The sequence below is a fragment of the Ambystoma mexicanum genome, chromosome 2q (assembly GCF_040938575.1).
Source record: "Ambystoma mexicanum isolate Mex_15411 chromosome 2q, UKY_AmexF1_1, whole genome shotgun sequence".
Taxonomy (NCBI): domain Eukaryota; kingdom Metazoa; phylum Chordata; class Amphibia; order Caudata; family Ambystomatidae; genus Ambystoma; species Ambystoma mexicanum.
The window spans coordinates 1,301,200,705-1,301,225,639 of NC_090924.1; the positions used below are offsets into that span (position 1 = coordinate 1,301,200,705).

Genomic DNA, 24,935 nt, shown 5'->3' on the forward strand with positions numbered 1-24,935 from the left:
TGAGATATTCCTTCATGGAGGTATGATCATTGCTGTAGGAGGGCAGGCTAATTCCTGCAAGTAATTGAGATATTCCTTCATGGAGGTATGATCATTGCTGCAGGAGGGCAGGCTAATTCCTGCAAGTAATTGAGATATTCCTTCATGGAGGTATGATCATTGCTGCAGGAGGGCAGGCTAATTCCTGCAAGTAATTGAGATATTGCTTCATGGAGGTATGATCATTGCTGCAGGAGGGCAGGCTAATTCCTGCAAGTAATTGAGATATTGCTTCATGGAGGTATGATCATTGCTGCAGGAGGGCAGGCTAATTCCTGCAAGTAATTGAGATATTGCTTCATGAAGGTATGATCATTGCTGCAGGAGGGCAGGCTAATTCCTGCAAGTAATTGAGATATTTCTTCATGGAGGTATGATCATTGCTGCAGGAGGGTAGGCTAATTCCTGCAAGTAACTGAGATATTCCTTCATGGAGGTATGATCATTGCTGTATGTGGGTAAGCTACAAGTAACTGAGATATTCCTTCATGGAGGTATGATCATTGCTGTAGGTGGGTAGGCTAATTCCTGCAAGTAACTGAGATATTCCTTCATGGAGGTATGATCATTGCTGTAGGTGGGTAGGCTAATTCCTGCAAGTAACTGAGATATTGCTTCATGGAGGTATGATCATTGCTGTAGGAGGGTAGGCTAATTCCTGCAAGTAACTGAGATATTCCTTCATGGAGGTATGATCATTGCTGTAGGAAGGTAGGCTAATTCCTGCAAGTAACTGAGATATTCCTTCATGGAGGTATGATCATTGCTGTAGGCGGGTAGGCTAATTCCTGCAAGTAATTGAGGTATTCCTTCATGGAGGTATGATCATTGCTGTAGGCGGGTAGGCTAATTCCTGCAAGTAATTGAGATATTCCTTCATGGAGGTATGATCATTGCTGTAGGAGGGCAGGCTAATTCCTGCAAGTAATTGAGATATTCCTTCATGGAGGTATGATCATTGCTGTAGGAGGGCAGGCTAATTCCTGCAAGTAATTGAGATATTCCTTCATGGAGGTATGATCATTGCTGTAGGAGGGCAGGCTAATTCCTGCAAGTAATTGAGATATTCCTTCATGGAGGTATGATCATTGCTGTAGGCGGGTAGGCTAATTCCTGCAAGTAATTGAGATATTCCTTCATGGAGGTATGATCATTGCTGTAGGAGGGTAGGCTAATTCCTGCTAATTCCTGCAAGTAATTGAGATATTCCTTCATGGAGGTATGATCATTACTGCAGGCGGGTAGGCTAATTCCTGCAAGTAATTGAGATATTCCTTCATGGAGGTATGATCATTGCTGTAGAAGGGTAGGCTAATTCCTGCAAGTAATTGAGATATTCCTTCATGGAGGTATGATCATTGCTGCAGGCGGGCAGGCTAATTCCTGCAAGTAATTGAGATATTCCTTCATGGAGGTATGATCATTGCTGTAGCAGGGCAGGCTAATTCCTGCAAGTAATTGAGATATTCCTTCATGGAGGTATGATCATTGCTGTAGGAGGGCAGGTTAATTCCTGCAAGTAATTGAGGTATTCCTTCATGGAGGTATGATCATTGCTGTAGGCGGGTAGGCTAATTCCTGCAAGTAATTGAGATATTCCTTCATGGAGGTATGATCATTGCTGTAGGAGGGCAGGTTAATTCCTGCAAGTAATTGAGATATTCCTTCATGGATGTATGATCATTGCTGTAGGAGGGCAGGCTAATTCCTGCAAGTAATTGAGATATTGCTTCATGGAGGTATGATCATTGCTGCAGGAGGGCAGGCTAATTCCTGCAAGTAATTGAGATATTGCTTCATGGAGGTATGATCATTGCTGCAGGAGGGCAGGCTAATTCCTGCAAGTAATTGAGATATTCCTTCATGGAGGTATGATCATTGCTGCAGGAGGGTAGGCTAATTCCTGCAAGTAACTGAGATATTCCTTCATGGAGGTATGATCATTGCTGTAGGTGGGTAAGCTACAAGTAACTGAGATATTCCTTCATGGAGGTATGATCATTGCTGTAGGTGGGTAGGCTAATTCCTGCAAGTAACTGAGATATTCCTTCATGGAGGTATGATCATTGCTGTAGGAGGGTAGGCTAATTCCTGCAAGTAACTGAGATATTCCTTCATGGAGGTATGATCATTGCTGTAGGAGGGTAGGCTAATTCCTGCAAGTAACTGAGATATTCCTTCATGGAGGTATGATCATTGCTGTAGGCGGGTAGGCTAATTCCTGCAAGTAACTGAGGTATTCCTTCATGGAGGTATGATCATTGCTGTAGGCGGGTAGGCTAATTCCTGCAAGTAATTGAGATATTCCTTCATGGAGGTATGAACATTGCTGTAGGAGGGCAGGCTAATTCCTGCAAGTAATTGAGATATTCCTTCATGGAGGTATGATCATTGCTGTAGGAGGGCAGGCTAATTCCTGCAAGTAATTGAGATATTCCTTCATGGAGGTATGATCATTGCTGTAGGAGGGCAGGCTAATTCCTGCAAGTAATTGAGATATTCCTTCATGGAGGTATGATCATTGCTGTAGGAGGGCAGGCTAATTCCTGCAAGTAATTGAGATATTCCTTCATGGAGGTATGATCATTGCTGTAGGAGGGCAGGCTAATTCCTGCAAGTAATTGAGATATTCCTTCATGGAGGTATGATCATTGCTGTAGGCGGGTAGGCTAATTCCTGCAAGTAATTGAGATATTCCTTCATGGAGGTATGATCATTGCTGTAGGAGGGTAGGCTAATTCCTGCTAATTCCTGCAAGTAATTGAGATATTCCTTCATGGAGGTATGATCATTACTGCAGGCGGGTAGGCTAATTCCTGCAAGTAATTGAGATATTCCTTCATGGAGGTATGATCATTGCTGCAGAAGGGTAGGCTAATTCCTGCAAGTAATTGAGATATTCCTTCATGGAGGTATGATCATTGCTGCAGGCGGGCAGGCTAATTCCTGCAAGTAATTGAGATATTCCTTCATGGAGGTATGATCATTGCTGCAGGAGGGCAGGCTAATTCCTGCAAGTAATTGAGATATTGCTTCATGGAGGTATGATCATTGCTGCAGGAGGGCAGGCTAATTCCTGCAAGTAATTGAGATATTCCTTCATGGAGGTATGATCATTGCTGCAGGAGGGTAGGCTAATTCCTGCAAGTAACTGAGATATTCCTTCATGGAGGTATGATCATTGCTGTAGGTGGGTAAGCTACAAGTAACTGAGATATTCCTTCATGGAGGTATGATCATTGCTGTAGGTGGGTAGGCTAATTCCTGCAAGTAACTGAGATATTCCTTCATGGAGGTATGATCATTGCTGTAGGAGGGTAGGCTAATTCCTGCAAGTAACTGAGATATTCCTTCATGGAGGTATGATCATTGCTGTAGGAGGGTAGGCTAATTCCTGCAAGTAACTGAGATATTCCTTCATGGAGGTATGATCATTGCTGTAGGCGGGTAGGCTAATTCCTGCAAGTAACTGAGGTATTCCTTCATGGAGGTATGATCATTGCTGTAGGCGGGTAGGCTAATTCCTGCAAGTAATTGAGATATTCCTTCATGGAGGTATGAACATTGCTGTAGGAGGGCAGGCTAATTCCTGCAAGTAATTGAGATATTCCTTCATGGAGGTATGATCATTGCTGTAGGAGGGCAGGCTAATTCCTGCAAGTAATTGAGATATTCCTTCATGGAGGTATGATCATTGCTGTAGGAGGGCAGGCTAATTCCTGCAAGTAATTGAGATATTCCTTCATGGAGGTATGATCATTGCTGTAGGAGGGCAGGCTAATTCCTGCAAGTAATTGAGATATTCCTTCATGGAGGTATGATCATTGCTGTAGGAGGGCAGGCTAATTCCTGCAAGTAATTGAGATATTCCTTCATGGAGGTATGATCATTGCTGTAGGCGGGTAGGCTAATTCCTGCAAGTAATTGAGATATTCCTTCATGGAGGTATGATCATTGCTGTAGGAGGGTAGGCTAATTCCTGCTAATTCCTGCAAGTAATTGAGATATTCCTTCATGGAGGTATGATCATTACTGCAGGCGGGTAGGCTAATTCCTGCAAGTAATTGAGATATTCCTTCATGGAGGTATGATCATTGCTGCAGAAGGGTAGGCTAATTCCTGCAAGTAATTGAGATATTCCTTCATGGAGGTATGATCATTGCTGCAGGCGGGCAGGCTAATTCCTGCAAGTAATTGAGATATTCCTTCATGGAGGTATGATCATTGCTGTAGCAGGGCAGGCTAATTCCTGCAAGTAATTGAGATATTCCTTCATGGAGGTATGATCATTGCTGTAGGAGGGCAGGTTAATTCCTGCAAGTAATTGAGATATTCCTTCATGGAGGTTGTCATTGCTGTAGGAGGGCAGGTTAATTCCTGCAAGTAATTGAGATATTCCTTCATGGAGGTATGATCATTGCTGTAGGAGGGCAGGTTAATTCCTGCAAGTAATTGAGATATTCCTTCATGGATGTATGATCATTGCTGTAGGAGGGCAGGCTAATTCCTGCAAGTAACTGAGATATTCCTTCATGGAGGTATGATCATTGCTGTAGGAGGGCAGGCTAATTCCTGCAAGTAATTGAGATTTTCCTTCATGGAGGTATGATCATTGCTGTAGGAGGGCAGGCTAATTCCTGCAAGTAATTGAGATATTCCTTCATGGAGTTATGATCATTGCTTTAGGCGGGCAGGCTAATTCCTGCAAGTAATTGAGATATTCCTTCATGGAGGTATGATCATTGCTGCAGGCGGGTAGGCTAATTCCTGCAAGTAATTGAGATATTCCTTCATGGAGGTATGATCATTGCTGTAGGAGGGTAGGCTAATTCCTGCAAGTAACTGAGATATTCCTTCATGGAGGTATGATCATTGCTGTAGGAGGGCAGGCTAATTCCTGCAAGTAATTGAGATATTCCTTCATGGAGGTATGATCATTGCTGTAGGAGGGCAGGGTAATTCCTGCAAGTGATTGAGGTATTCCTTCATGGAGGTATGATCATTGCTGTAGGAGGGCAGGCTAATTCCTGCAAGTGATTGAGATATTGCTTCATGGAGGTATGATCATTGCTGCAGGAGGGTAGGCTAATTCCTGCAAGTAATTGAGATATTGCTTCATGGAGGTATGATCATTGCTGCAGGAGGGTAGGCTAATTCCTGCAAGTAACTGAGATATTCCTTCATGGAGGTATGATCATTGCAGTAGGTGGGTAGGCTAATTCCTGCAAGTAACTGAGATATTCCTTCATGGAGGTATGATCATTGCTGTAGGTGGGTAGGCTAATTCCTGCAAGTAACTGAGATATTCCTTCATGGAGGTATGATCATTGCTGTAGGAGGGTAGGCTAATTCCTGCAAGTAACTGAGATATTCCTTCATGGAGGTATGATCATTGCTGTAGGAGGGTAGGCTAATTCCTGCAAGTAACTGAGATATTCCTTCATGGAGGTATGATCATTGCTGTAGGCGGGTAGGCTAATTCCTGCAAGTAATTGAGATATTCCTTCATGGAGGTATGATCATTGCTGTAGGCGGGTAGGCTAATTCCTGCAAGTAATTGAGATATTCCTTCATGGAGGTATGATCATTGCTGTAGGCGGGTAGGCTAATTCCTGCAAGTAATTGAGATATTCCTTCATGGAGGTATGATCATTGCTGTAGGAGGGCAGGCTAATTCCTGCAAGTAATTGAGATATTCCTTCATGGAGGTATGATCATTGCTGTAGGAGGGCAGGCTAATTCCTGCAAGTAATTGAGATATTCCTTCATGGAGGTATGATCATTGCTGTAGGAGGGCAGGCTAATTCCTGCAAGTAATTGAGATATTCCTTCATGGAGGCATGATCATTGCTGTAGGCGGGTAGGCTAATTCCTGCAAGTAATTGAGATATTCCTTCATGGAGGTATGATCATTGCTGTAGGAGGGTAGGCTAATTCCTGCTAATTCCTGCAAGTAATTGAGATATTCCTTCATGGAGGTATGATCATTACTGCAGGCGGGTAGGCTAATTCCTGCAAGTAATTGAGATATTCCTTCATGGAGGTATGATCATTGCTGCAGGAGGGTAGGCTAATTCCTGCAAGTAATTGAGATATTCCTTCATGGAGGTATGATCATTGCTGCAGGCGGGCAGGCTAATTCCTGCAAGTAACTGAGATATTGCTTCATGGAGGTATGATCATTGCTGTAGGAGGGTAGGCTAATTCCTGCAAGTAACTGAGATATTCCTTCATGGAGGTATGATCATTGCTGTAGGAGGGTAGGCTAATTCCTGCAAGTAACTGAGATATTCCTTCATGGAGGTATGATCATTGCTGTGGGCGGGTAGGCTAATTCCTGCAAGTAATTGAGGTATTCCTTCATGGAGGTATGATCATTGCTGTAGGCGGGTAGGCTAATTCCTGCAAGTAATTGAGATATTCCTTCATGGAGGTATGATCATTGCTGTAGGAGGGCAGGCTAATTCCTGCAAGTAATTGAGATATTCCTTCATGGAGGTATGATCATTGCTGTAGGAGGGCAGGCTAATTCCTGCAAGTAATTGAGATATTCCTTCATGGAGGTATGATCATTGCTGTAGGAGGGCAGGCTAATTCCTGCAAGTAATTGAGATATTCCTTCATGGAGGTATGATCATTGCTGTAGGAGGGCAGGCTAATTCCTGCAAGTAATTGAGATATTCCTTCATGGAGGTATGATCATTGCTGTAGGAGGGCAGGCTAATTCCTGCAAGTAATTGAGATATTCTTTCATGGAGGTATGATCATTGCTGTAGGCGGGTAGGCTAATTCCTGCAAGTAATTGAGATATTCCTTCATGGAGGTATGATCATTGCTGTAGGAGGGTAGGCTAATTCCTGCTAATTCCTGCAAGTAATTGAGATATTCCTTCATGGAGGTATGATCATTACTGCAGGCGGGTAGGCTAATTCCTGCAAGTAATTGAGATATTCCTTCATGGAGGTATGATCATTGCTGCAGAAGGGTAGGCTAATTCCTGCAAGTAATTGAGATATTCCTTCATGGAGGTATGATCATTGCTGTAGCAGGGCAGGCTAATTCCTGCAAGTAATTGAGATATTCCTTCATGGAGGTATGATCATTGCTGCAGGCGGGCAGGCTAATTCCTGCAAGTAATTGAGATATTCCTTCATGGAGGTATGATCATTGCTGTAGCAGGGCAGGCTAATTCCTGCAAGTAATTGAGATATTCCTTCATGGAGGTATGATCATTGCTGTAGGAGGGCAGGTTAATTCCTGCAAGTAATTGAGGTATTCCTTCATGGAGGTATGATCATTGCTGTAGGCGGGTAGGCTAATTCCTGCAAGTAATTGAGATATTCCTTCATGGAGGTATGATCATTGCTGTAGGAGGGCAGGTTAATTCCTGCAAGTAATTGAGATATTCCTTCATGGATGTATGATCATTGCTGTAGGAGGGCAGGCTAATTCCTGCAAGTAATTGAGATATTGCTTCATGGAGGTATGATCATTGCTGCAGGAGGGCAGGCTAATTCCTGCAAGTAATTGAGATATTGCTTCATGGAGGTATGATCATTGCTGCAGGAGGGCAGGCTAATTCCTGCAAGTAATTGAGATATTGCTTCATGGAGGTATGATCATTGCTGCAGGAGGGCAGGCTAATTCCTGCAAGTAATTGAGATATTCCTTCATGGAGGTATGATCATTGCTGCAGGAGGGTAGGCTAATTCCTGCAAGTAACTGAGATATTCCTTCATGGAGGTATGATCATTGCTGTAGGTGGGTAAGCTACAAGTAACTGAGATATTCCTTCATGGAGGTATGATCATTGCTGTAGGTGGGTAGGCTAATTCCTGCAAGTAACTGAGATATTCCTTCATGGAGGTATGATCATTGCTGTAGGTGGGTAGGCTAATTCCTGCAAGTAACTGAGATATTCCTTCATGGAGGTATGATCATTGCTGTAGGAGGGTAGGCTAATTCCTGCAAGTAACTGAGATATTCCTTCATGGAGGTATGATCATTGCTGTAGGAGGGTAGGCTAATTCCTGCAAGTAACTGAGATATTCCTTCATGGAGGTATGATCATTGCTGTAGGCGGGTAGGCTAATTCCTGCAAGTAATTGAGGTATTCCTTCATGGAGGTATGATCATTGCTGTAGGCGGGTAGGCTAATTCCTGCAAGTAATTGAGATATTTCTTCATGGAGGTATGATCATTGCTGTAGGAGGGCAGGCTAATTCCTGCAAGTAATTGAGATATTCCTTCATGGAGGTATGATCATTGCTGTAGGAGGGCAGGCTAATTCCTGCAAGTAATTGAGATATTCCTTCATGGAGGTATGATCATTGCTGTAGGAGGGCAGGCTAATTACTGCAAGTAATTGAGATATTCCTTCATGGAGGTATGATCATTGCTGTAGGAGGGCAGGCTAATTCCTGCAAGTAATTGAGATATTCCTTCATGGAGGTATGATCATTGCTGTAGGAGGGCAGGCTAATTCCTGCAAGTAATTGAGATATTCCTTCATGGAGGTATGATCATTGCTGTAGGCGGGTAGGCTAATTCCTGCAAGTAATTGAGATATTCCTTCATGGAGGTATGATCATTGCTGTAGGAGGGTAGGCTAATTCCTGCTAATTCCTGCAAGTAATTGAGATATTCCTTCATGGAGGTATGATCATTACTGCAGGCGGGTAGGCTAATTCCTGCAAGTAATTGAGATATTCCTTCATGGAGGTATGATCATTGCTGCAGAAGGGTAGGCTAATTCCTGCAAGTAATTGAGATATTCCTTCATGGAGGTATGATCATTGCTGCAGGCGGGCAGGCTAATTCCTGCAAGTAATTGAGATATTCCTTCATGGAGGTATGATCATTGCTGTAGCAGGGCAGGCTAATTCCTGCAAGTAATTGAGATATTCCTTCATGGAGGTATGATCATTGCTGTAGGAGGGCAGGTTAATTCCTGCAAGTAATTGAGATATTCCTTCATGGAGGTTGATCATTGCTGTAGGAGGGCAGGTTAATTCCTGCAAGTAATTGAGATATTCCTTCATGGAGGTATGATCATTGCTGTAGGAGGGCAGGTTAATTCCTGCAAGTAATTGAGATATTCCTTCATGGATGTATGATCATTGCTCTAGGAGGGCAGGCTAATTCCTGCAAGTAACTGAGATATTCCTTCATGGAGGTATGATCATTGCTGTAGGAGGGCAGGCTAATTCCTGCAAGTAATTGAGATTTTCCTTCATGGAGGTATGATCATTGCTGTAGGAGGGCAGGCTAATTCCTGCAAGTAATTGAGATATTCCATCATGGAGTTATGATCATTGCTTTAGGCGGGCAGGCTAATTCCTGCAAGTAATTGAGATATTCCTTCATGGAGGTATGATCATTGCTGCAGGCGGGTAGGCTAATTCCTGCAAGTAATTGAGATATTCCTTCATGGAGGTATGATCATTGCTGTAGGAGGGTAGGGTAATTCTTGCAAGTGATTAAGGTATTCCTTCATGGAGGTATGATCATTGCTGTAGGAGGGCAGGCTAATTCCTGCAAGTGATTGAGATATTGCTTCATGGAGGTATGATCATTGCTGCAGGAGGGTAGGCTAATTCCTGCAAGTAATTGAGATATTGCTTCATGGAGGTATGATCATTGCTGCAGGAGGGTAGGCTAATTCCTGCAAGTAACTGAGATATTCCTTCATGGAGGTATGATCATTGCAGTAGGTGGGTAGGCTAATTCCTGCAAGTAACTGAGATATTCCTTCATGGAGGTATGATCATTGCTGTAGGTGGGTAGGCTAATTCCTGCAAGTAACTGAGATATTCCTTCATGGAGGTATGATCATTGCTGTAGGAGGGTAGGCTAATTCCTGCAAGTAACTGAGATATTCCTTCATGGAGGTATGATCATTGCTGTAGGAGGGTAGGCTAATTCCTGCAAGTAACTGAGATATTCCTTCATGGAGGTATGATCATTGCTGTAGGCGGGTAGGCTAATTCCTGCAAGTAATTGAGATATTCCTTCATGGAGGTATGATCATTGCTGTAGGCGGGTAGGCTAATTCCTGCAAGTAATTGAGATATTCCTTCATGGAGGTATGATCATTGCTGTAGGAGGGCAGGCTAATTCCTGCAAGTAATTGAGATATTCCTTCATGGAGGTATGATCATTGCTGTAGGAGGGCAGGCTAATTCCTGCAAGTAATTGAGATATTCCTTCATGGAGGTATGATCATTGCTGTAGGAGGGCAGGCTAATTCCTGCAAGTAATTGAGATATTCCTTCATGGAGGCATGATCATTGCTGTAGGCGGGTAGGCTAATTCCTGCAAGTAATTGAGATATTCCTTCATGGAGGTATGATCATTGCTGTAGGAGGGTAGGCTAATTCCTGCTAATTCCTGCAAGTAATTGAGATATTCCTTCATGGAGGTATGATCATTACTGCAGGCGGGTAGGCTAATTCCTGCAAGTAATTGAGATATTCCTTCATGGAGGTATGATCATTGCTGCAGGAGGGTAGGCTAATTCCTGCAAGTAATTGAGATATTCCTTCATGGAGGTATGATCATTGCTGTAGGCTGGCAGGCTAATTCCTGCAAGTATTTGATATATTCCTTCCTGGAGGTATGATCAATGCTGTAGCAGGGCAGGCTAATTCCTGCAAGTAATTGAGATATTCCTTCATGAAGGTATGATCATTGCTGTAGGAGGGCAGGTTAATTCCTGCAAGTAATTGAGATATTCCTTCATGGAGGTTGATCATTGCTGTAGGAGGGCAGGTTAATTCCTGCAAGTAATTGAGATATTCCTTCATGGAGGTATGATCATTGCTGTAGGAGGGCAGGCTAATTCCTGTAAGTAACTGAGATATTCCTTCATGGAGGTATGATCATTGCTGTAGGAGGGCAGGCTAATTCCTGCAAGTAACTGAGATATTCCTTCATGGAGGTATGATCATTGCTGTAGGAGGGCAGGCTAATTCCTGCAAGTAATTGAGGTATTCCTTCATGGAGGTATGATCATTGCTGTAGGAGGGCAGGCTAATTCCTGCAAGTAATTGAGATATTGCTTCATGGAGGTATGATCATTGCTGCAGGAGGGTAGGCTAATTCCTGCAAGTAATTGAGATATTGCTTCATGGAGGTATGATCATTGCTGCAGGAGGGTAGGCTAATTCCTGCAAGTAACTGAGATATTCCTTCATGGAGGTATGATCATTGCTGCAGGTGGGTAAGCTAATTTCTGCAAGTAACTGAGATATTCCTTCATGGAGGTATGCTCATTGCTGCAGGTGGGTAGGCTAATTCCTGCAAGTAACTGAGATATTCCTTCATGGAGGTATGATCATTGCTGTAGGAGGGCAGGGTAATTCCTGCAAGTGATTGAGGTATTCCTTCATGGAGGTATGATCATTGCTGTAGGAGGGCAGGCTAATTCCTGCAAGTGATTGAGATATTGCTTCATGGAGGTATGATCATTGCTGCAGGAGGGTAGGCTAATTCCTGCAAGTAATTGAGATATTGCTTCATGGAGGTATGATCATTGCTGCAGGAGGGTAGGCTAATTCCTGCAAGTAACTGAGATATTCCTTCATGGAGGTATGATCATTGCAGTAGGTGGGTAGGCTAATTCCTGCAAGTAACTGAGATATTCCTTCATGGAGGTATGATCATTGCTGTAGGTGGGTAGGCTAATTCCTGCAAGTAACTGAGATATTCCTTCATGGAGGTATGATCATTGCTGTAGGAGGGTAGGCTAATTCCTGCAAGTAACTGAGATATTCCTTCATGGAGGTATGATCATTGCTGTAGGAGGGTAGGCTAATTCCTGCAAGTAACTGAGATATTCCTTCATGGAGGTATGATCATTGCTGTAGGCGGGTAGGCTAATTCCTGCAAGTAATTGAGATATTCCTTCATGGAGGTATGATCATTGCTGTAGGCGGGTAGGCTAATTCCTGCAAGTAATTGAGATATTCCTTCATGGAGGTATGATCATTGCTGTAGGCGGGTAGGCTAATTCCTGCAAGTAATTGAGATATTCCTTCATGGAGGTATGATCATTGCTGTAGGAGGGCAGGCTAATTCCTGCAAGTAATTGAGATATTCCTTCATGGAGGTATGATCATTGCTGTAGGAGGGCAGGCTAATTCCTGCAAGTAATTGAGATATTCCTTCATGGAGGTATGATCATTGCTGTAGGAGGGCAGGCTAATTCCTGCAAGTAATTGAGATATTCCTTCATGGAGGCATGATCATTGCTGTAGGCGGGTAGGCTAATTCCTGCAAGTAATTGAGATATTCCTTCATGGAGGTATGATCATTGCTGTAGGAGGGTAGGCTAATTCCTGCTAATTCCTGCAAGTAATTGAGATATTCCTTCATGGAGGTATGATCATTACTGCAGGCGGGTAGGCTAATTCCTGCAAGTAATTGAGATATTCCTTCATGGAGGTATGATCATTGCTGCAGGAGGGTAGGCTAATTCCTGCAAGTAATTGAGATATTCCTTCATGGAGGTATGATCATTGCTGCAGGCGGGCAGGCTAATTCCTGCAAGTAACTGAGATATTGCTTCATGGAGGTATGATCATTGCTGTAGGAGGGTAGGCTAATTCCTGCAAGTAACTGAGATATTCCTTCATGGAGGTATGATCATTGCTGTAGGAGGGTAGGCTAATTCCTGCAAGTAACTGAGATATTCCTTCATGGAGGTATGATCATTGCTGTGGGCGGGTAGGCTAATTCCTGCAAGTAATTGAGGTATTCCTTCATGGAGGTATGATCATTGCTGTAGGCGGGTAGGCTAATTCCTGCAAGTAATTGAGATATTCCTTCATGGAGGTATGATCATTGCTGTAGGAGGGCAGGCTAATTCCTGCAAGTAATTGAGATATTCCTTCATGGAGGTATGATCATTGCTGTAGGAGGGCAGGCTAATTCCTGCAAGTAATTGAGATATTCCTTCATGGAGGTATGATCATTGCTGTAGGAGGGCAGGCTAATTCCTGCAAGTAATTGAGATATTCCTTCATGGAGGTATGATCATTGCTGTAGGAGGGCAGGCTAATTCCTGCAAGTAATTGAGATATTCCTTCATGGAGGTATGATCATTGCTGTAGGAGGGCAGGCTAATTCCTGCAAGTAATTGAGATATTCTTTCATGGAGGTATGATCATTGCTGTAGGCGGGTAGGCTAATTCCTGCAAGTAATTGAGATATTCCTTCATGGAGGTATGATCATTGCTGTAGGAGGGTAGGCTAATTCCTGCTAATTCCTGCAAGTAATTGAGATATTCCTTCATGGAGGTATGATCATTACTGCAGGTGGGTAGGCTAATTCCTGCAAGTAATTGAGATATTCCTTCATGGAGGTATGATCATTGCTGCAGAAGGGTAGGCTAATTCCTGCAAGTAATTGAGATATTCCTTCATGGAGGTATGATCATTGCTGTAGCAGGGCAGGCTAATTCCTGCAAGTAATTGAGATATTCCTTCATGGAGGTATGATCATTGCTGCAGGCGGGCAGGCTAATTCCTGCAAGTAATTGAGATATTCCTTCATGGAGGTATGATCATTGCTGTAGCAGGGCAGGCTAATTCCTGCAAGTAATTGAGATATTCCTTCATGGAGGTATGATCATTGCTGTAGGAGGGCAGGTTAATTCCTGCAAGTAATTGAGGTATTCCTTCATGGAGGTATGATCATTGCTGTAGGCGGGTAGGCTAATTCCTGCAAGTAATTGAGATATTCCTTCATGGAGGTATGATCATTGCTGTAGGAGGGCAAGTTAATTCCTGCAAGTAATTGAGATATTCCTTCATGGATGTATGATCATTGCTGTAGGAGGGCAGGCTAATTCCTGCAAGTAATTGAGATATTGCTTCATGGAGGTATGATCATTGCTGCAGGAGGGCAGGCTAATTCCTGCAAGTAATTGAGATATTGCTTCATGGAGGTATGATCATTGCTGCAGGAGGGCAGGCTAATTCCTGCAAGTAATTGAGATATTGCTTCATGGAGGTATGATCATTGCTGCAGGAGGGCAGGCTAATTCCTGCAAGTAATTGAGATATTCCTTCATGGAGGTATGATCATTGCTGCAGGAGGGTAGGCTAATTCCTGCAAGTAACTGAGATATTCCTTCATGGAGGTATGATCATTGCTGTAGGTGGGTAAGCTACAAGTAACTGAGATATTCCTTCATGGAGGTATGATCATTGCTGTAGGTGGGTAGGCTAATTCCTGCAAGTAACTGAGATATTCCTTCATGGAGGTATGATCATTGCTGTAGGTGGGTAGGCTAATTCCTGCAAGTAACTGAGATATTCCTTCATGGAGGTATGATCATTGCTGTAGGAGGGTAGGCTAATTCCTGCAAGTAACTGAGATATTCCTTCATGGAGGTATGATCATTGCTGTAGGAGGGTAGGCTAATTCCTGCAAGTAACTGAGATATTCCTTCATGGAGGTATGATCATTGCTGTAGGCGGGTAGGCTAATTCCTGCAAGTAATTGAGGTATTCCTTCATGGAGGTATGATCATTGCTGTAGGCGGGTAGGCTAATTCCTGCAAGTAATTGAGATATTTCTTCATGGAGGTATGATCATTGCTGTAGGAGGGCAGGCTAATTCCTGCAAGTAATTGAGATATTCCTTCATGGAGGTATGATCATTGCTGTAGGAGGGCAGGCTAATTCCTGCAAGTAATTGAGATATTCCTTCATGGAGGTATGATCATTGCTGTAGGAGGGCAGGCTAATTCCTGCAAGTAATTGAGATATTCCTTCATGGAGGTATGATCATTGCTGTAGGCGGGTAGGCTAATTCCTGCAAGTAATTGAGATATTCCTTCATGGAGGTATGATCATTGCTGTAGGAGGGTAGGCTAATTCCTGCTAATTCCTGCAAGTAATTGAGATATTCCTTCATGGAGGTATGATCATTACTGCAGGCGGGTAGGCTAATTCCTGCAAGTAATTGAGATATTCCTTCATGGAGGTATGATCATTGCTGCAGAAGGGTAGGCTAATTCCTGCAAGTAATTGAGATATTCCTTCATGGAGGTATGATCATTGCTGCAGGCGGGCAGGCTAATTCCTGCAAGTAATTGAGATATTCCTTCATGGAGGTATGATCATTGCTGTAGCAGGGCAGGCTAATTCCTGCAAGTAATTGAGATATTCCTTCATGGAGGTATGATCATTGCTGTAGGAGGGCAGGTTAATTCCTGCAAGTAATTGAGATATTCCTTCATGGAGGTTGATCATTGCTGTAGGAGGGCAGGTTAATTCCTGCAAGTAATTGAGATATTCCTTCATGGAGGTATGATCATTGCTGTAGGAGGGCAGGTTAATTCCTGCAAGTAATTGAGATATTCCTTCATGGATGTATGATCATTGCTCTAGGAGGGCAGGCTAATTCCTGCAAGTAACTGAGATATTCCTTCATGGAGGTATGATCATTGCTGTAGGAGGGCAGGCTAATTCCTGCAAATAATTGAGATTTTCCTTCATGGAGGTATGATCATTGCTGTAGGAGGGCAGGCTAATTCCTGCAAGTAATTGAGATATTCCATCATGGAGTTATGATCATTGCTTTAGGCGGGCAGGCTAATTCCTGCAAGTAATTGAGATATTCCTTCATGGAGGTATGATCATTGCTGCAGGCGGGTAGGCTAATTCCTGCAAGTAATTGAGATATTCCTTCATGGAGGTATGATCATTGCTGTAGGAGGGTAGGCTAATTCCTGCAAGTAACTGAGATATTCCTTCATGGAGGTATGATCATTGCTGTAGGAGGGCAGGCTAATTCCTGCAAGTAATTGAGATATTCCTTCATGGAGGTATGATCATTGCTGTAGGAGGGCAGGGTAATTCTTGCAAGTGATTAAGGTATTCCTTCATGGAGGTATGATCATTGCTGTAGGAGGGCAGGCTAATTCCTGCAAGTGATTGTGATATTGCTTCATGGAGGTATGATCATTGCTGCAGGAGGGTAGGCTAATTCCTGCAAGTAATTGAGATATTGCTTCATGGAGGTATGATCATTGCTGCAGGAGGGTAGGCTAATTCCTGCAAGTAACTGAGATATTCCTTCATGGAGGTATGATCATTGCAGTAGGTGGGTAGGCTAATTCCTGCAAGTAACTGAGATATTCCTTCATGGAGGTATGATCATTGCTGTAGGTGGGTAGGCTAATTCCTGCAAGTAACTGAGATATTCCTTCATGGAGGTATGATCATTGCTGTAGGAGGGTAGGCTAATTCCTGCAAGTAACTGAGATATTCCTTCATGGAGGTATGATCATTGCTGTAGGAGGGTAGGCTAATTCCTGCAAGTAACTGAGATATTCCTTCATGGAGGTATGATCATTGCTGTAGGAGGGCAGGCTAATTCCTGCAAGTGATTGAGATATTGCTTCATGGAGGTATGATCATTGCTGCAGGAGGGCAGGCTAATTCCTGCAAGTAATTGAGATATTGCTTCATGGAGGTATGATCATTGCTGCAGGAGGGTAGGCTAATTCCTGCAAGTAACTGAGATATTCCTTCATGGAGGTATGATCATTGCAGTAGGTGGGTAGGCTAATTCCTGCAAGTAACTGAGATATTCCTTCATGGAGGTATGATCATTGCTGTAGGTGGGTAGGCTAATTCCTGCAAGTAACTGAGATATTCCTTCATGGAGGTATGATCATTGCTGTAGGAGGGTAGGCTAATTCCTGCAAGTAACTGAGATATTCCTTCATGGAGGTATGATCATTGCTGTAGGAGGGTAGGCTAATTCCTGCAAGTAACTGAGATATTCCTTCATGGAGGTATGATCATTGCTGTAGGCGGGTAGGCTAATTCCTGCAAGTAACTGAGATATTCCTTCATGGAGGTATGATCATTGCTGTAGGCGGGTAGGCTAATTCCTGCAAGTAATTGAGATATTCCTTCATGGAGGTATGATCATTGCTGTAGGCGGGTAGGCTAATTCCTGCAAGTAATTGAGATATTCCTTCATGGAGGTATGATCATTGCTGTAGGCGGGTAGGCTAATTCCTGCAAGTAATTGAGATATTCCTTCATGGAGGTATGATCATTGCTGTAGGAGGGCAGGCTAATTCCTGCAAGTAATTGAGATATTCCTTCATGGAGGTATGATCATTGCTGTAGGAGGGCAGGCTAATTCCTGCAAGTAATTGAGATATTCCTTCATGGAGGTATGATCATTGCTGTAGGAGGGCAGGCTAATTCCTGCAAGTAATTGAGATATTCCTTCATGGAGGCATGATCATTGCTGTAGGCGGGTAGGCTAATTCCTGCAAGTAATTGAGATATTCCTTCATGGAGGTATGATCATTGCTGTAGGAGGGTAGGCTAATTCCTGCTAATTCCTGCAAGTAATTGAGATATTCCTTCATGGAGGTATGATCATTACTGCAGGCGGGTAGGCTAATTCCTGCAAGTAATTGAGATATTCCTTCATGGAGGTATGATCATTGCTGCAGGAGGGTAGGCTAATTCCTGCAAGTAATTGAGATATTCCTTCATGGAGGTATGATCATTGCTGCAGGCGGGCAGGCTAATTCCTGCAAGTAACTGAGATATTGCTTCATGGAGGTATGATCATTGCTGTAGGAGGGTAGGCTAATTCCTGCAAGTAACTGAGATATTCCTTCATGGAGGTATGATCATTGCTGTAGGAGGGTAGGCTAATTCCTGCAAGTAACTGAGATATTCCTTCATGGAGGTATGATCATTGCTGTGGGCGGGTAGGCTAATTCCTGCAAGTAATTGAGGTATTCCTTCATGGAGGTATGATCATTGCTGTAGGCGGGTAGGCTAATTCCTGCAAGTAATTGAGATATTCCTTCATGGAGGTATGATCATTGCTGTAGGAGGGCAGGCTAATTCCTGCAAGTAATTGAGATATTCCTTCATGGAGGTATGATCATTGCTGTAGGAGGGCAGGCTAATTCCTGCAAGTAATTGAGATATTCCTTCATGGAGGTATGATCATTGCTGTAGGAGGGCAGGCTAATTCCTGCAAGTAATTGAGATATTCCTTCATGGAGGTATGATCATTGCTGTAGGAGGGCAGGCTAATTCCTGCAAGTAATTGAGATATTCCTTCATGGAGGTATGATCATTGCTGTAGGAGGGCAGGCTAATTCCTGCAAGTAATTGAGATATTCTTTCATGGAGGTATGATCATTGCTGTAGGCGGGTAGGCTAATTCCTGCAAGTAATTGAGATATTCCTTCATGGAGGTATGATCATTGCTGTAGGAGGGTAGGCTAATTCCTGCTAATTCCTGCAAGTAATTGAGATATTCCTTCATGGAGGTATGATCATTACTGCAGGCGGGTAGGCTAATTCCTGCAAGTAATTGAGATATTCCTTCATGGAGGTATGATCATTGCTGCAGAAGGGTAGGCTAATTCCTGCAAGTAATTGAGATATTCCTTCATGGAGGTATGATCATTGCTGTAGCAGGGCAGGCTAATTCCTGCAAGTAATTGAGATATTCCTTCATGGAGGTATGATCATTGCTGCAGGCGGGCAGGCTAATTCCTGCAAGTAATTGAGATATTCCTTCATGGAGGTATGATCATTGCTGTAGCAGGGCAGGCTAATTCCTGCAAGTAATTGAGATATTCCTTCATGGAGGTATGATCATTGCTGTAGGAGGGCAGGTTAATTCCTGCAAGTAATTGAGGTATTCCTTCATGGAGGTATGATCATTGCTGTAGGCGGGTAGGCTAATTCCTGCAAGTAATTGAGATATTCCTTCATGGAGGTATGATCATTGCTGTAGGAGGGCAAGTTAATTCCTGCAAGTAATTGAGATATTCCTTCATGGATGTATGATCATTGCTGTAGGAGGGCAGGCTAATTCCTGCAAGTAATTGAGATATTGCTTCATGGAGGTATGATCATTGCTGCAGGAGGGCAGGCTAATTCCTGCAAGTAATTGAGATATTGCTTCATGGAGGTATGATCATTGCTGCAGGAGGGCAGGCTAATTCCTGCAAGTAATTGAGATATTGCTTCATGGAGGTATGATCATTGCTGCAGGAGGGCAGGCTAATTCCTGCAAGTAATTGAGATATTCCTTCATGGAGGTATGATCATTGCTGCAGGAGGGTAGGCTAATTCCTGCAAGTAACTGAGATATTCCTTCATGGAGGTATGATCATTGCTGTAGGTGGGTAAGCTACAAGTAACTGAGATATTCCTTCATGGAGGTATGATCATTGCTGTAGGTGGGTAGGCTAATTCCTGCAAGTAACTGAGATATTCCTTCATGGAGGTATGATCATTGCTGTAGGTGGGTAGGCTAATTCCTGCAAGTAACTGAGATATTCCTTCATGGAGGTATGATCATTGCTGTAGGAGGGTAGGCTAATTCCTGCAAGTAACTGAGATATTCCTTCATGGAGGTATGATCATTGCTGTAGGAGGGTAGGCTAATTCCTGCAAGTAACTGAGATATTCCTTCATGGAGGTATGATCATTGCTGTAGGCGGGTAGGCTAATTCCTGCAAGTAATTGAGGTATTCCTTCATGGAGGTATGATCATTGCTGTAGGCGGGTAGGCTAATTCCTGCAAGTAATTGAGATATTTCTTCATGGAGGTATGATCATTGCTGTAGGAGGGCAGGCTAATTCCTGCAAGTAATTGAGATATTCCTTCATGGAGGTATGATCATTGCTGTAGGAGGGCAGGCTAATTCCTGCAAGTAATTGAGATATTCCTTCATGGAGGTATGATCATTGCTGTAGGAGGGCAGGCTAATTCCTGCAAGTAATTGAGATATTCCTTCATGGAGGTATGATCATTGCTGTAGGCGGGTAGGCTAATTCCTGCAAGTAATTGAGATATTCCTTCATGGAGGTATGATCATTGCTGTAGGAGGGTAGGCTAATTCCTGCTAATTCCTGCAAGTAATTGAGATATTCCTTCATGGAGGTATGATCATTACTGCAGGCGGGTAGGCTAATTCCTGCAAGTAATTGAGATATTCCTTCATGGAGGTATGATCATTGCTGCAGAAGGGTAGGCTAATTCCTGCAAGTAATTGAGATATTCCTTCATGGAGGTATGATCATTGCTGCAGGCGGGCAGGCTAATTCCTGCAAGTAATTGAGATATTCCTTCATGGAGGTATGATCATTGCTGTAGCAGGGCAGGCTAATTCCTGCAAGTAATTGAGATATTCCTTCATGGAGGTATGATCATTGCTGTAGGAGGGCAGGTTAATTCCTGCAAGTAATTGAGATATTCCTTCATGGAGGTTGATCATTGCTGTAGGAGGGCAGGTTAATTCCTGCAAGTAATTGAGATATTCCTTCATGGAGGTATGATCATTGCTGTAGGAGGGCAGGTTAATTCCTGCAAGTAATTGAGATATTCCTTCATGGATGTATGATCATTGCTCTAGGAGGGCAGGCTAATTCCTGCAAGTAACTGAGATATTCCTTCATGGAGGTATGATCATTGCTGTAGGAGGGCAGGCTAATTCCTGCAAATAATTGAGATTTTCCTTCATGGAGGTATGATCATTGCTGTAGGAGGGCAGGCTAATTCCTGCAAGTAATTGAGATATTCCATCATGGAGTTATGATCATTGCTTTAGGCGGGCAGGCTAATTCCTGCAAGTAATTGAGATATTCCTTCATGGAGGTATGATCATTGCTGCAGGCGGGTAGGCTAATTCCTGCAAGTAATTGAGATATTCCTTCATGGAGGTATGATCATTGCTGTAGGAGGGTAGGCTAATTCCTGCAAGTAACTGAGATATTCCTTCATGGAGGTATGATCATTGCTGTAGGAGGGCAGGCTAATTCCTGCAAGTAATTGAGATATTCCTTCATGGAGGTATGATCATTGCTGTAGGAGGGCAGGGTAATTCTTGCAAGTGATTAAGGTATTCCTTCATGGAGGTATGATCATTGCTGTAGGAGGGCAGGCTAATTCCTGCAAGTGATTGTGATATTGCTTCATGGAGGTATGATCATTGCTGCAGGAGGGTAGGCTAATTCCTGCAAGTAATTGAGATATTGCTTCATGGAGGTATGATCATTGCTGCAGGAGGGTAGGCTAATTCCTGCAAGTAACTGAGATATTCCTTCATGGAGGTATGATCATTGCAGTAGGTGGGTAGGCTAATTCCTGCAAGTAACTGAGATATTCCTTCATGGAGGTATGATCATTGCTGTAGGTGGGTAGGCTAATTCCTGCAAGTAACTGAGATATTCCTTCATGGAGGTATGATCATTGCTGTAGGAGGGTAGGCTAATTCCTGCAAGTAACTGAGATATTCCTTCATGGAGGTATGATCATTGCTGTAGGAGGGTAGGCTAATTCCTGCAAGTAACTGAGATATTCCTTCATGGAGGTATGATCATTGCTGTAGGCGGGTAGGCTAATTCCTGCAAGTAATTGAGATATTCCTTCATGGAGGTATGATCATTGCTGTAGGCGGGTAGGCTAATTCCTGCAAGTAATTGAGATATTCCTTCATGGAGGTATGATCATTGCTGTAGGAGGGCAGGCTAATTCCTGCAAGTAATTGAGATATTCCTTCATGGAGGTATGATCATTGCTGTAGGAGGGCAGGCTAATTCCTGCAAGTAATTGAGATATTCCTTCATGGAGGTATGATCATTGCTGTAGGAGGGCAGGCTAATTCCTGCAAGTAATTGAGATATTCCTTCATGGAGGCATGATCATTGCTGTAGGCGGGTAGGCTAATTCCTGCAAGTAATTGAGATATTCCTTCATGGAGGTATGATCATTGCTGTAGGAGGGTAGGCTAATTCCTGCTAATTCCTGCAAGTAATTGAGATATTCCTTCATGGAGGTATGATCATTACTGCAGGCGGGTAGGCTAATTCCTGCAAGTAATTGAGATATTCCTTCATGGAGGTATGATCATTGCTGCAGGAGGGTAGGCTAATTCCTGCAAGTAATTGAGATATTCCTTCATGGAGGTATGATCATTGCTGTAGGCTGGCAGGCTAATTCCTGCAAGTATTTGATATATTCCTTCCTGGAGGTATGATCATTGCTGTAGCAGGGCAGGCTAATTCCTGCAAGTAATTGAGATATTCCTTCATGAAGGTATGATCATTGCTGTAGGAGGGCAGGTTAATTCCTGCAAGTAATTGAGATATTCCTTCATGGAGGTTGATCATTGCTGTAGGAGGGCAGGTTAATTCCTGCAAGTAATTGAGATATTCCTTCATGGAGGTATGATCATTGCTGTAGGAGGGCAGGCTAATTCCTGTAAGTAACTGAGATATTCCTTCATGGAGGTATGATCATTGCTGTAGGAGGGCAGGCTAATTCCTGCAAGTAACTGAGATATTCCTTCATGGAGGTATGATCATTGCTGTAGGAGGGCAGGCTAATTCCTGCAAGTAATTGAGGTATTCCTTCATGGAGGTATGATCATTGCTGTAGGAGGGCAGGCTAATTCCTGCAAGTAATTGAGATATTGCTTCATGGAGGTATGATCATTGCTGCAGGAGGGTAGGCTAATTCCTGCAAGTAATTGAGATATTGCTTCATGGAGGTATGATCATTGCTGCAGGAGGGTAGGCTAATTCCTGCAAGTAACTGAGATATTCCTTCATGGAGGTATGATCATTGCTGCAGGTGGGTAAGCTAATTTCTGCAAGTAACTGAGATATTCCTTCATGGAGGTATGATCATTGCTGCAGGTGGGTAGGCTAATTCCTGCAAGTAACTGAGATATTCCTTCATGGAGGTATGATCATTGCTGTAGGTGGGTAGGCTAATTCCTGCAAGTAACTGAGATATTCCTTCATGGAGGTATGATCATTGCTGTAGGAGGGTAGGCTAATTCCTGCAAGTAACTGAGATATTCCTTCATGGAGGTATGATCATTGCTGTAGGAGGGTAGGCTAATTCCTGCAAGTAACTGAGATATTCCTTCATGGAGGTATGATCATTGCTGTAGGCGGGTAGGCTAATTCCTGCAAGTAATTTAGATATTCCTTCATGGAGGTATGATCATTGCTGTAGGCGGGTAGGCTAATTCCTGCAAGATATTGAGATATTCCTTCATGGAGGTATGATCATTGCTGTAGGAGGGCAGGCTAATTCCTGCAAGTAATTGAGATATTCCTTCATGGAGGTATGATCATTGCTGTAGGAGGGCAGGCTAATTCCTGCAAGTAATTGAGATATTCCTTTATGGAGGTATGATCATTGCTGTAGGAGGGCAGGCTAATTCCTGCAAGTAATTGAGATATTCCTTCATGGAGGTATGATCATTGCTGTAGGAGGGCAGGCTAATTCCTGCAAGTAATTGAGATATTCCTTCATGGAGGCATGATCATTGCTGTAGGCGGGTAGGCTAATTCCTGCAAGTAAATGAGATATTCCTTCATGGAGGTATGATCATTGCTGTAGGAGGGTGGGCTAATTCCTGCAAGTAATTGAGATATTCCTTCATGGAGGTATGATCATTACTGCAGGCGGGTAGGCTAATTCCTGCAAGTAATTGAGATATTCCTTCATGGAGGTATGATCATTGCTGCAGGAGGGTAGGCTAATTCCTGCAAGTAATTGAGATATTCCTTCATGGAGGTATGATCATTGCTGTAGGCGGGCAGGCTAATTCCTGCAAGTATTTGAGATATTCCTTCCTGGAGGTATGATCATTGCTGTAGCAGGGCAGGCTAATTCCTGCAAGTAATTGAGATATTCCTTCATGAAGGTATGATCATTGATGTAGGAGGGCAGGTTAATTCCTGCAAGTAATTGAGATATTCCTTCATGGAGGTTGATCATTGCTGTAGGAGGGCAGGTTAATTCCTGCAAGTAATTGAGATATTCCTTCATGGAGGTATGATCATTGCTGTAGGAGGGCAGGTTAATTCCTGCAAGTAATTGAGATATTCCTTCATGGAGGTATGATCATTGCTGTAGGAGGGCAGGCTAATTCCTGCAAATAAATGAGATATTCCTTCATGGAGGTATGATCATTGCTGTAGACGGGCAGGCTAATTCCTGCAAGTAATTGAGATTTTCCTTCATGGAGGTATGATCATTGCTGTAGGAGGGTAGGCTAATTCCTGCAAGTAATTGAGATATTCCTTCATGGAGTTATGATCATTGCTTTAGGCGGGTAGGCTAATTCCTGCAAGTAATTGAGATATTCCTTCATGGAGGTATGATCATTGCTGCAGGCGGGTAGGCTAATTCCTGCAAGTAATTGAGATATTCCTTCATGGAGGTATGATCATTGCTGTAGGAGGGCAGGCTAATTCCTGCAAGTAATTGAGGTATTCCTTCATGGAGGTATGATCATTGCTGTAGGAGGGTAGGCTAATTCCTGCAAGTAATTGATATATTGCTTCATGGAGGTATGATCATTGCTGCAGGAGGGTAGGCTAATTCCTGCAAGTAACTGAGGTATTCCTTCATGGAGGTATGATCATTGCTGCAGGAGGGCAGGCTAATTCCTGCAAGTAATTGAGATATTCCTTCATGGAGGTATGATCATTGCTGTAGGAGGGCAGGCTAATTCCTGCAAGTAATTGAGGTATTCCTTCATGGAGGTATGATCATTGCTGTAGGAGGGTAGGCTAATTCCTGCAAGTAATTGATATATTGCTTCATGGAGGTATGATCATTGCTGCAGGAGGGTAGGCTAATTCCTGCAAGTAACTGAGATATTCCTTCATGGAGGTATGATCATTGCTGTAGGTGGGTAAACTAATTCCTGCAAGTAACTGAGATATTCCTTCATGGAGGTATGATCATTGCTGTAGGAGGGTAGGCTAATTCCTGCAAGTAACTGAGATATTCCTTCATGGAGGTATGATCATTGCTGTAGGAGGGTAGGCTAATTCCTGCAAGTAACTGATATATTCCTTCA

At 43.1% G+C, this 24,935-nt stretch overlaps 1 protein-coding gene across 6 annotated transcripts in view; it reads right to left on the reverse strand.

Moving 5' to 3' along the window:
- Window positions 1-24,935, reverse strand: part of LOC138570116 (collagen alpha-4(VI) chain-like) — a 559,183-nt gene that overhangs the window by 407,002 nt on the left and 127,246 nt on the right. The window lies entirely within an intron of this gene.